Here is a 10,286-nt window from a genome sequence, read left to right as displayed (position 1 = left end):
TTGGCCATGTCCAGCAGGAGCCCTCTGGTGAATCCCGAATACTTGAGCTCAGGCTGGTCAAGAACCAACTTGAGGCATTGCAGCTTGCCCCTCGAGGGTGTAATGATTGTCCTGAGCACCTCACAGCATGAGCCTGTCACTGGCTCGCCATTGCATTGTTCCTGGACTAGCGATGCAATCAAGACTGCGTCACAGTCAGTGCGTCCATTCCCAGCACCAGGTAACGCCAAGGTCATAACGAGGAAGAAGAGCCAAACTGCCATTCTGCATGGTAATCGATTGTGATGTCAACAAGAAGAAGAAAGATTTCTAATGGGCGTTTGTATTCACTTTTGAGGAAATCGTTACTTCATCATGATCTCAATGTGTTCAGAATCCCCAAAACGGAAGCATATGCCCAAATTATCTAGTTGAAACTCAAACGCCATTCACAACAGGCACCATGAATCTGACTATGAACACGACCAAGGATTGTCACTTACGGTGTACTTTCTTCTCCACTCCACCGCCGGTGCTTGTCCTCGAATGAAGCTCGCTACACTCCTCGTACTACCGCTTTCTGAACGTGCATCGCTGCTATTTAAAGGAACACGATATGTAGAACAGTGAGCTGACGTGCAAGCACTACCCTTCATGAATTCGGCGTGGGCAGGAGGGTGGTTTGGAATTTGGTGCGGGGTAGGAGTAGTTTTGGTTATGCACGGTTTACGTGCTGCAGTACCAACGCCCGCACCCACTGACTCATGCTAATTGTAACACTGAATCATCAATCATGCGTACATAGAACTATCACTACTACTGCCAATTGTCCGCACCCACTTACTCATGCCAATTGTAACACTGAATCATCAATCATGATGCCTTCACCTCCCTCGTGTCACGCGAATTTTTTCCGGAGAGACAACCATCGATCGGCTTTTCTCCCGTAATGCTCGTGGTCGTGGGGATGAGCACTGGCCAGCCAACTGGACTGCAAAAAGGCCCGGGTCTCAGATTTTTTCTCCTGGAGCAGCACCCTTTAGGACAGTTGGGCCAGAAAATAGAAACTTATTGATTATCAACATGCGCATCTCTAAATAATGTTTGAAAAAGGATAACAGCTTTGTCTGGTTTGTACCATGCTTTGAACTGAAGCTCACCCAAAATAGTACTATATGTGATGTATTTCTTCCCTGTGTGCATGTGTTGGTGCCAGAGTTTGACATTACAGTTCACAGCTTGTTTCTATACAGTTCTTTTGGACAAGGAACACAGAGGCTAATTTGAGGAATGCACAATGCCACATCGCAAACTTATTCTCTACAATCACATCTTTAGCCCCGGGATTTAGTCAAAAAATAACAGGTAGGGTAACCTGGAACCAGCCTGCTGATATGTCACTGCCTCCCTCACGGTACACTAGTCAGACGCACCATCGCCTCAAAAACCCGAATTCGGCAGGCAGCTTCTTGTGAAGGTCCAGTCAGCTTGTGCAAAAAACCCAAATTCGGTAGCTTCTTCTAAAGGTTTGGTCAGCTTGTGCAAAAACCCGAATTCTGTAGCCTGTGGTAAAGATCTGGTCAGCTTTGCTATTCAGCGTTTTCGCTATGCACCGCCACAGAAGAACTCTTCTGCTTTGTCAAAGAAGAAAGCCGGGATTTTCCTATGCAACATAAAAGCAGATGAAGCTTCGCCAGCCCTTTGCTTCAAGGGCCCTCCATCATCACCAGCTCGTACTCCTCTACCATCCTTTTGATTCTTGTTTCTGTTTAACTTCCCCTGAAACGCCTTTTCCTAACACTGGCCGCAAGCCTTTGCGGCTTGACCGTATCGACATTTCAGATAGTGAGTTTCTGATGTCCGGCAAGATATGAGCGTTGTGTGACGTTCCGAATCCGATGTGCCAGGTGTCTTCCAGTTATTTGTTGTCTTTGCCATGTCATGCGCTTGCGTGTTGCATCTTGTCATGTCATTATGTGCATTACATCATCATGTTTTCAAAACTTGCATCCGTCCCGGTCTCCTCGTTCTCTCCGTTGTCCGTTCTGAGCCCAGACACACTTGGACGCGCTTGCGACACCTTCGAAATAGTATTTTATAAGTGGCCGAAAAATGTTCTCGGAATGGGATGAAATTTGGCGTGTGGTCTTATTATAATGTAGATAGACCGCCTGTCAAGTTTCATCGCATTTGGAGTCTTGTTTGATGCCCCAACGGATAACTATAGTGGCAGTATAGCCGGTCTTTTCGTCGGACGTTTTCGGTCTCCGAAAACTGTGCCGGGCTGCATCTCTCCCCTCTTCTCTCAGGCCAACCCGCTCTCCACAGTCCACCTAGGCCCATGCCTACCCCTCTTCGCGTCCGGAGCCGTCCGATGCAATCGCACGGTCCGAAAACCCCTCTTTGCACAGTGCATCGACCCCTCGCCTGTGTCCGAAACTTACCCAAACCCGACCCGGACAGTCGTCACCGTTGAATCGGGATCATCCCCAAACATCTACAAAACATCATTATTTTCTTATTTGGACTTCCTAGTCTATTTTCCTCGACCTCCCGATTCTGATCGGAGGGACGAGTTAGCCCCTAACCTAATTTCATCGGATATATATATAGTCTAACCCTAGCCCTGTCCCATCCATCCATCAAATCCTCCCCGCGGCCGCCACCCACTCTTCCTGGTTCTTGCCTGATCCTTTCGATCGAGCCACCCAACCAGCCTCCTTCCTTGTTATCCCCATCGGGCCAACTACCTCTCCCACCTCGGGATCCATCCCCATCCAATCAATGTGAGTGTCCTAGATCCAAAATTCCTCTCGATCTCTCCCCACCAACCACCGGCCCCCTCTGCTTCACTTCGATTCTCCAACAACCGAGCCCCTTGCGCACCACCTTGCTCGAGCAGATGAGCCCTGCCGCTGCTCTCCTTCCCTCCATCTCTCCCTGCTGCTCCCTCCTCTCACATCTCTCTCTTTCTCTCTGTGTCTCACAGGTTGCCATGGATGCCTGAACGCCTCCAGGACCCCGTCTGCCCCGCCGCGTCGCGGATCCGGCCACCAGGACCCTCCAGCGCCGCTGCCTCTGCCATGGACGCCAGGTCCCAAGGTCCCCGCGCCCGTCCTCATGGCACCCTGCATCCTCTTCGTCGCTTCGGAGCTCCTCACCTTCGCCCGCGTTGGCGCCATGTCCGCCATGCCGCTGCCTCCGCTTCGATCCGGCAGGAAATGGGACCCGAAGACCTTTCGCGCCTGGATCCTCCCCGAGCTCACCAGTGCCTTCGACCTCCCCGTCGCGCCGTTTTTCGCCGGAGTCCTAAGAAACGCTAGGCCGCCGCTGCGTCCTCTGCGTCGCGGCCGCGCTAAGGCTCCTGTTTCTTCGGCGTTGACCGCGCCAGCTCCCCTGCATCGCTCATTCCCCGCTTCAGGAACGAGACGATGAGCGCTGCAGCAACCGCGTTGACCGCATCGGTCAGATCCGGTCGGCCCGTGATGTTTCCCCGTCGGGCCAGTGCGCCTCCTCTCTGGCCCAGCTTTAGTTTCGGCCTGCTAGGCCCGATGTGAGCAGACCCCTCCAGATCCCCTGTTCCTGTTGGGCCAGCAAGTTTCAGCCCAGTGAATGTTTTTTGTTGTTCTGCGAATTTGCTAATTACCAGGGATTTACAGATTTGCAGAAAAACCCTTGCACTTCATGCATATAAAAACTCATCAACCATGCATCATATTAAAATGTTTTATATATGTAACTTGCTTAGAATTTTGCCTAGTTTCATAATATGCAACTTTCATGCATGTTAAAAATGTTTAAACTTGTTATTTGCTTTATTTTGCCAATTGCCATGCTAAAATGATTTGATTCATAACTAATTAACCGTAGGTCCAAATTTAACAAACTTTATATGTAAATGGGGTAGAAAAATGCCTAGTTTAACATGGTGGCTTTACTTTCCATGTTTAACAACTCTAAAATATGCTTTAGGCCAGAACAGTACCAAATCGAATATATGCTCATGAGAATTTTTCCGGACTTGTTGCTTGTTGTTTCCGGCCTCATTTGAACTTGCCTAGTTAGTTAGTTTTATTATGCTTCATATCTTACCATGTTTAACAACTTTTAATATTGTTGGGTACCTAAACGAGAGAGAACTAAATAAGTCATGTGGTGTTCCGTTAATATGCAACTCGTTGCATATTGTGCTCCACTTAATTTGTAGTATTGTTTGTGCACTTTGCCATGCCATGCCTCATTAAACCGGACATGCATCATACTTGATTGTGCATCATGCCATGCTTATGTGATGGTTGTTTACTATGTTGTTTGCTTCTTTCCGGTGTTGCTTCTTCGGGTTAGTTCCGATAACGTCGCGTTTGTGAGGATCCGTTCGACTACGTCTGTTTGTCTTCTTCATGGACTCGTTCTTCTTTCTTGCGTGATCTCAGGCAAGATGATCATACCCTCAAAATCACTTCTATCTTTGCTTGCTTAGTTTCTCGCTCTATTGCTATGCCGCGATACCTACCACTTGCTTTATCATGCCTCTCATATTGCCATGTCAAGCCTCTAACCCACATTTTCATAGCAAACCGTTGTTTGGCTATGTTACCACTTTGCTCAGCCCCTCCCCTCTTATAGCGTTGCTAGTTGCAGGTGAAGATGAAGTTTGTTCCATGTTGGAACATGGATATGTTGGGATATCACAATATCTCTTATTTAATTAATGCACCTATATACTTGGTAAAGGGTGGAAGGCTTGGCCTTATGCCTGGTGTTTTGTTCCACTCTTGCCGCCCTAGTTTTTGTCATACCGGTGTTATGTTCCTTTATTTTGTGTTCCTAACGTGGTTGGGTTATAATGGGAACCCCTTGACAGTTCGCCTTGAATAAAACTCCTCTAGTAAGGCCCAACCTTGGTTTTACATTTGCCTAACAACCTAGCCTTTTTCCCTTGGGTTTCCGGAGCCCGAGGGTCATCTTTATTTTAACCCCCGGGGCCAGTGCTCCTCTGAGTGTTGGTCCAAACTAGAGCCCCTTGCAGTGCCACCTCGGGGAAACTTGAGGGTTGGTTTTAGTTGTACGGATTGCTCATCCGATGTGCCCCGAGAACGAGATATGTGCAGCTCCTATCGGGATTTGTCGGCACATTCGGGCGGCTTTGCTGGTCTTGTTTTACCATTGTCGAAATGTCTTGTAACCGGGATTCCGAGTCTGATCGGGTCTTCCTGGGAGAAGGAATATCCTTAGTTGACCGTGAGAGCTTGTGATGGGCTAAGTTGGGACACCCCTGGAGGGTTTGAACTTTCGGAAGCCGTGCCCGCGGTTATGGGCAGATGAGAATTTGTTAATATCCGGTTGTAGAAAACCTAACACTTAACTTAATTAAAATGCATCAACCGCGTGCGTAGCCATGATGGTCTCTTTTCGGCGGAGTCCGGGAAGTGAACACGGTTCTTGTGTTATGCTTGAACGTAAGTAGTTTCAGGATCACTTCTTGATCTTATAGCTTCTCGCATATGCTTTGCTTCTCTTCTCGATCTCAGTTGCGTAAGTTAGCCACCATATATGCTAGTGCTTGCTGCAGCTCCACCTCACTACCTTTTCCTACCCATAAGTTTAAATAGTCTTGATTTCGCGGGTGTGAGATTGCTGAGTCCTCGTGACTCACAGATACTTCCAAACAGTTGCAGGTGACGATGATACCATTGCAGATGACGCAACTGAGCTCAAGTGGGAGCTCGATGAAGATTGTGTTTGTTGTGTTGTTTCGTTTCCAGTTGATCAGTAGTGGAGCCCAGTCGGGACGATCGGGGATCTATGCATTTGGGGTTGTCTTTATTTATTTGGTTCCGTAGTCGGACCTTGATTGTATTCTGGATGATGTAATGCTATATTTATGTATTGTGTGAAGTGGCGATTGTAAGCCAACCCTTTATCCCTTTCATATTCAGTACATGGGATGTGTAAAGATTACCCCTCTTGCGACATGCCTACTATGCGGTTATGCCTCTAAGTCGTGCTTCGACACGTGGGAGATATAGCCGCATCGTGGGTGTTACATGCTGTCACCGGAATTATTGGCTCCAGAACCATCCGCGGCAACGGAATCTGAAGTGGCCAGTACCGATACTCTGCAGGACCTAAGCAAAGTGCCGATCATATCTGAGCTTATTTCTTGAAGTACCGCACTTCTATTCTGATCACAGCCATAGCAGACAGCAATGAGAGCAGTAGTCAAGATGGGCATCAACTCTGGGTCACTGAAGAAAGCAAAAGGCAGGTCGCACACCTGTTTCTCAATTCGTCAGAATCGCCCAATATTCTCTAGAAATTAAGAAAAACATGGCTACATAAAAAAATTGTTTACCTTATGAAGTATTGTGGGGCTCTTACCCCATCGAAGAACTGCTTGATTCCCGGGATGGAACAAAGAGAAGTAGCCAAAAAGCAGTATCGATTCTAGAAGCAGTAAACCGAACTGAAAAAAGGAGCACACACCTATTATCCAAAAATGCTGGCAATAGAATTGTTTCCTTGCGTCATCGTGGTATAATGTTAGCACATAAATGTCCCTTCAACTGGGTAACCAGAAGAAAGAAGAAGGAGCGATCGTAACACATAAATGTTCCTTTTATATTAATATGTATAAATTATCATAGCCGACCATCGAATAGAACTATCACTGTCAGTGCCAGAAATTCGCCTCATGCGCATATCGGTCTTTGTTGAATGGTTAGAAATGACAACATCAACTTCGCCTATGTGGTCTCAACATAGCCGGTCCCCAGCCCGGGTAAAGGAGGAGGGCTGTCATAGGCTTGGCGAGCCAACGTCAAAACTCAGCCACTCTTATAGAGATGAAACTCAGGAGAACATCGTTGGAACGTAATCCTCTTTTTCACGAGCCATACCGGAACCAAGGTGTGGTGTTAAGTGTGCAAGGGCCGGGGCGTCACCCCCTTGGTGGCGTGCCGTATCTTGATCTGGATATGGTGATAAGTGAGCAAGGATTGGGCCATCGCATCCTTAGTGGCGCGCTACATCGATGCCTGGGTGTGGTGAAAATGAGCAAGGTCTTCGCATTTGGCTCAACGAGTGCAAAGGGTAAGGAAACTAGCCGAGCCTAGTAGGATCTGCTTAGCTTAGGTAACTAGAACGTAGGGTCCCTAATAGGTAAGTTTTGGGAGCTAGTTGATACATCGGTGAGGAGAGGTATTGATATCCTATGCATCCAAGAAACCAAATGGAGGGAACAGAAGGCGGAGGTGGAGGATACTGGCTTCAGCTGTGTTACACGCGGACAACTACAAACAGAAATGGAGTAGGCATCTTGATCAACAAGAGCCTCAAGTATGGAGTGGTAGACATCAAGAGGCAAGGGGACCGGATTATCATGGTCAAGCTGGTAATTGGGGCTTAGTTCTCAATATTATCAGGGCATAAGCCCTGTAGGCCACAATGAGAGCGCCAAGAGGGAGTTCCGGGAAGGCCTCGAGAACATGGTTAGTAATATACCTATTGGCGAGAAGCTCTTCATAGAAGGAGACCTCGATGGCCACATGGGTACATCTAATACAGGTTTTGAAGGGGTGCATGGGGTTTTTGGCTATGGCATCAGGAATCAAGATAGAGAAGATGCCTTAAGCTTCGCTCTAGCCTACGATATGATTGTAGCTAACACCCTCTTTAAAGAAAGAGAATCCCATCTAGTGAGTTTTAGTAGTGGTCAACACTCTAGCCAGGTTGACTTCGTTCTCTCGAGAAGAGAAGACGGGTGTGCTTACCCCAATGAGTGCCCCAAGATTTCTATCAGAGAAACAAAGACGAGAATATGCATCAACCCCTATCCATAGATTACCCCAATGTCACCTCGGGAACCCGCGAGTTGAGTGCCAAAACACATATCAAGTGAATCAATATGATACCCCACTGTCACCACGGGTATTGATAGCAAGACATACATCAGCTTCCAAATCCATAAAAATATTCAATCCGGTAAAATGAAATCTCAAATGGAAAACTCAATTCACAACAAGATAGATAGGGGTAAACATCATATGATCCGACTATATTAACAAAGCCCGCGATACATCAAGATCATGACATCTCAAGAACACGAGAGAGGGAGAGATTAAACACATAGCTACTGGTACAAACCCTCAGCCCCAAGGGTGGACTACTCCCTCCTCATCATGGTGGCCGCCGGGATGATGAAGATGGCCACCGGTGATAATTTCCCCCTCCGGCGGAGTGCCGGAATAGGGTCCAGATTGGTTTCTCATGGCTACAGAGGCTTGCGGCGGTGAAACTTCTGATCTAGGGTTACCGCCGGGGTTTTTGTAATATTTGGAAATTTATAGTGCGAAGAGGCGGTGTGGGAGGCTACCGAGGTGGGCACAACCTACCAGTGCGCGCCCAGGTGGGTTGTGCCCTCCTCGGGGAACTCCTCTGGTACTTCTTTGGCCCAAGTTCTTCCTTCTGGTCCATAAAAAATCTCCGAAAAGTTCCGCTGCGTTTGGACTCCGTTTGGTATTGATTTTCTGCGATGTAAAAAATAAGCAAAAAACAGCAACTGTCACTGGGCACTATGTCAATAGGTTAGTCCCAAAAAATAATATGAAGTTGCTATAAAATGATTGTAAAACATCCAAGAATGATAATATAATAACATGAATACTTCGTAAATTATAGATATGCCGGAGACGTATCAGACGCTTCTCCGTACAATAACCAATAGCGAGACCTGGATACCCATATTGGTTCCTACATATTTTATGAAGATCTTTATCGGTCGAACCTTTATGGCAACATATGTAGTTCCCTTTGTTCGTCGGTATGTTACTTGCCCGAGATTCAATCGTCGGTATCTCCATACCAAGTTCAATCTCGTTACCGACAAGTCTCTTTACTCGTTCTGTAATACATCATCTTGTACCTAACTCCTTAGTCACTTTGCTTGCAAACTTCTTGTGATGCTGATTACCGAGAGGGCCCAGAGATACCTTTCCGTCATATAGAATGACAAATCCTAATCTCGATCCATGCCAACTCAACAGACATCTTCGGAGATACCTGTAGAGCACCTTTATGATCACCCAGTCATGAAGTGACGTTTGATACACACAAGGCATTCCTCCGGAATCCGGAGGTTGCATGATCTCATGGTCGAAGGAACATGTATTTGACATTAAGAAAGTAGTAGCAATAAACCGAACGATCATATGCTCCGCTAACGAATGGGTCTTGTCCATCAAATAATTCTCCTAATGATATGGTCTCGTTATCAAATGACAACTCATATCTATGGTCAGAAAACCTTAACCATCTTTTAATCAACGAGCTAGTATTGTAGAGGCTCACTAGGGACTTGGTATTTGTTTATGTATGCACACATGTATTGAAGTTTCCGATCAATACAATTATAGCATGAATAATAAACTTTTATCATGATTAAGGAAATATAGTAATAACCACTTTATTATTGCCTCTAGGGCATATTTCCAACAACCGGTTGACTGGCAACACGGTGAGATGCGATGCTTGATGGGAAGGGATTTATCAGATTATGATTATATTAGTATTGGCAGAGATGGTTTTGTTTCTGTACATGCACAACCGGCTAGTGTAGCTCGGCTAATGATTTATCTCTCTAAAAATGAATAAAGAGGATAGTATTAAGCGGATGCAAAGGCGTACTGAGGAGTATCGTTCGGGAAGGAATGATATGCATGAAGCTATTGAAGATTTTGATGACATGGAGAAGCTTGGACAGGGGTTCTCATCAGCTGACCCACTTGAGGAAGTTGATATTGGTGATGAAAGTGTCCCAAGACCTACATTTATTAATGCTAATATGGGGGCTAAGAGGGAAGGTATGTGCATTACTTAAGGAATTTATCGATTGCTTTACTTGGAATTATATTGAGATGCCCGATTTGAACAGGGACTTAGTTGAACAATTGCCTTATAAATCTGGTTTTAAACCACATGAACAACCCCTTAGGCGATTCAATCCTAGTATATATGACCGCATCAAAGATGAAATTGATCGGTTGTTAAAAGCTGGGTTCGTGTAGATATGTGGAATGGATTTCTAATATTGTTCATGTTGAAAAGAAAAATACTAATAAGATTAGAGTATGTATTGATTTTAGGGATTTGAATAGGGCTACCCCTAAAGATGAATATCCTATGCCTATGGCCGACATATTGATTAATGATGCTTCTGGACATAAAGTAATCAATTTTTTAGATGGTAATGCTGGTTATAATCATATATTTATGGCCAGAAAAGATATGTTTAAGACTTCTTTTCGATA

At 45.9% G+C, this 10,286-nt stretch overlaps 1 pseudogene; it reads right to left on the bottom strand.

The window, feature by feature from the left end:
* The window catches only part of LOC119357751, a 7,612-nt pseudogene extending 626 nt beyond the window's left edge, over positions 1-6,986 (bottom strand).
* Positions 6,987-10,286: the final 3,300 nt, after the last annotated feature.

Source organism: Triticum dicoccoides, chromosome 2A, assembly GCF_002162155.2.
Source record: "Triticum dicoccoides isolate Atlit2015 ecotype Zavitan chromosome 2A, WEW_v2.0, whole genome shotgun sequence".
Classification (NCBI taxonomy): domain Eukaryota; kingdom Viridiplantae; phylum Streptophyta; class Magnoliopsida; order Poales; family Poaceae; genus Triticum; species Triticum dicoccoides.
Note: the sequence above shows the minus strand (reverse complement) of the source record. Positions and strands in the feature narration are given on the sequence as shown.